This window comes from Penaeus vannamei, chromosome 15 (genome assembly GCF_042767895.1).
Source record: "Penaeus vannamei isolate JL-2024 chromosome 15, ASM4276789v1, whole genome shotgun sequence".
In the NCBI taxonomy this organism is placed as follows: domain Eukaryota; kingdom Metazoa; phylum Arthropoda; class Malacostraca; order Decapoda; family Penaeidae; genus Penaeus; species Penaeus vannamei.
In genome coordinates this window covers 28,641,386-28,643,885 of record NC_091563.1, presented here as the reverse complement: position 1 = coordinate 28,643,885, position 2,500 = coordinate 28,641,386, and the positions used below count along the sequence as shown (strand labels likewise).

At 53.5% G+C, this 2,500-nt stretch overlaps 1 protein-coding gene across 3 annotated transcripts in view; it reads right to left on the bottom strand.

Moving 5' to 3' along the window:
• The window catches only part of LOC113802743 (uncharacterized), a 114,807-nt gene that overhangs the window by 17,209 nt on the left and 95,098 nt on the right, over positions 1 to 2,500 (bottom strand). The window contains exon 1 of one of the 3 annotated variants that reach the window (XM_070130586.1): positions 1 to 596. This exon is cut by the window's left edge and continues 837 nt beyond it. The exons of the other annotated variants lie outside the window; for them this stretch is intronic. The gene's annotated coding sequence lies outside the window, so the exon portion shown is untranslated. Of the gene's footprint in view, positions 597 to 2,500 lie in introns of those variants that run through there. 3 annotated transcript variants of the gene reach the window in all.

The window sequence follows — 2,500 nt, the reverse complement described above, 5'->3', positions numbered from 1 at the left end:
GCGAGTGCGGCTTCGTCAGCCAAGGTGAAAACGTGATCAAGCCGCCTCCTCCTCCTCCTCCTCCTCTCCCGCGTGCATGGACCCTCCTCCGCCGCCGCCCTCGGGATGCTACTGCCTGTCCCTCGTGCACTCTCGCCGGGCCGGCCGCAGGCCCATTGTTCTCTCCTCGTTCCAAGGCGCCGTCAGGAGCCTCCGTCGGGCACTCGGCGGGACTCTTAGCGTCGCTTCGAGGGGACAGATGAGGGTCGGCTTGGAGACAGGTAGGGAGGGTGGCCGGTGCAGCTCGCACCTGACACACACACACACACTCACACGCGCTCGCACACCAGCCGCTGATTGGTGGCTGTCCTGAGCACTGAGCGCTGTGCACTTGGGGAGACTCGCACTGAGGAAAGTTCAGAAGCAGTGACCAAGGAAAAACGCTTCTCAATGGAACGGCTTAACTTGACGTTCACTCACTGACAAAGAGATACAGACTGACACACTCCGCTGCTATCAGTTAGTTGCTAGTCACTGCGGTGTCCACCTTATCATTAGCAATGAAATTATGTTGGGATCCAACCCGTCTTGCTGCAAGTGCTAGCAGGTGTGTGAGTGTTATCGGGCAAAGGGACTAGGAGCTAACACCGAAGAAAACATTGAATTCCTTTTTTCACACGAACGTGGTAAGTCATCCGTGGCGACGGCCCAGCGCCCCCGCCTGCAGGTCTTATCATTCTAATTCCTCTCATTTCCCGCGTACGTTTGGCTGATCTATTAATCTAATTCGGTTTTCTGAAAACCTCCATTTACCTGTTCAACGACGAGCGCTGCAGTGCGAAGGGCGTGTCCCGCGGAGCAGCCAGCCAATAAGAAACCTAGCTGCACGGCTTACGGCAATGTGATTGGCTAATGCAAGTCGCTTCAACATAAATATCGCAGTTCGGTGTTCAGCGTTGACCATTGCGAGCCATTATCTCCTCTGGCATTTTTTCACAAGCCGTATACAGTGTGCTACTTCCAGACATCTACCCCGAAAATAACGAAAAAAACGAAAAATAAATAAACATATAAACTACGCACTACCTCGCTCCCGATCCGTCATCCGTTCTCGAGTTAAGTGTTATGAAGTCCAAGAATTCAGTGATAAGATATCTTGTGGGGAGGTCGGAGTGTCGTCGCCTCGCTCCCTGGAGAGAATTTATATCGTTAATGACTTTACACCCCCCTTCCCCCCTCCTACCTCCCGCGTAGGAGGGGGGAAGGAGCCGTGTTGTTGTTATGGTTGCATCTCGGAGGCTTAGGGGGGAGGGGGAGGGGTGGAGGTGGCCTCGTGGATCTCGACATTCCACCACGTCACATGCACGCACGCACGCACGCACGCACGAGCAATCACTTATGCTCTCAGTCTTCGCCTCTGTCTCTTGGTGTTAGTTTCTATCTTTCTGACTCACTCACTCACTCTCTCTCTCTCTCTCTCTCTCTCTCTCTCTCTCTCTCTCTCTCTCTCTCTCTTTCTCTCTCTCTCTCTCTCTCTCTCTCTCTCTCTCTCTCACACACACACACACACACACACACACACACACACACACACACACACACACACACGCGCGCGCGCGCATAAGTACAATCAGGGAGCATGTACTACTATACAATCATCTATACTATCCTTCATTCAAGTCAGAACCAGTTTATCACTTATATAATCTGTCTCTCTCTCTCTCTCTCTCTCTCTCTCTCTCTCTCTCTCTTCCTCCCTCTCTCTCTTCCTCCCTCTCCCTCTTCCTCCCTCTCCCTCTTCCTCTTCCTCCCTCTTCCTCTTCCTCCCTCTCCCTCTTCCTCCCTCTTCCTCTTCCTCCCTCTCCCTCTTCCTCCCTCTCCCTCTTCTTCCCTCTCCTTCTCTCTCACACATATGTATTAATATTCACATACATATACATATATGTGTGTATGTATCTATGTATGTATTCATATTCATATTCATATGCACATGCACATGCATATACATATACACATATACACCTATACAGGCTATGGAATATCCTGATGACGTCAGAGTACGGCCCTGTCAATGTCATGGTCAGTAGGGGAGGGGAGGGGAGAGGGGAGGAGGGGAAGAGGGGAGAGGAGTGGAAGGGAAGGGAAGGGAGAGGAGGGGAGAGGAGGGAAGGGGAGAGGAGAGGAGACTGGAGGGGAGAGGAGGGGGGACCGACGGTGCGTATGGGCTGCTAAGTAACCCTGTCCTCACTCGCGCTCGGGTGAGATAAGGCCGTAATCTCGCACGAAATGCCCCGTCACTGCACTTTCGGTTGGGGTGAATGTTGGAGGGGGGGGGGGGGTGGCACGCAGTCACCTCACGCACGCAACCGCTCTCTTGCCTCATTCCCCACCCCCCTCCTTCCCTCCCTGCTTTCCCCTGCCAACCCCTGCTGCTACTACGTCCCTTCTTACACTCGCCCCCCTCCCCCCTCTGTCCCCTTGTTATCTTTGTTCTTCCTGTATCACCCTCCCCACCCCTTCC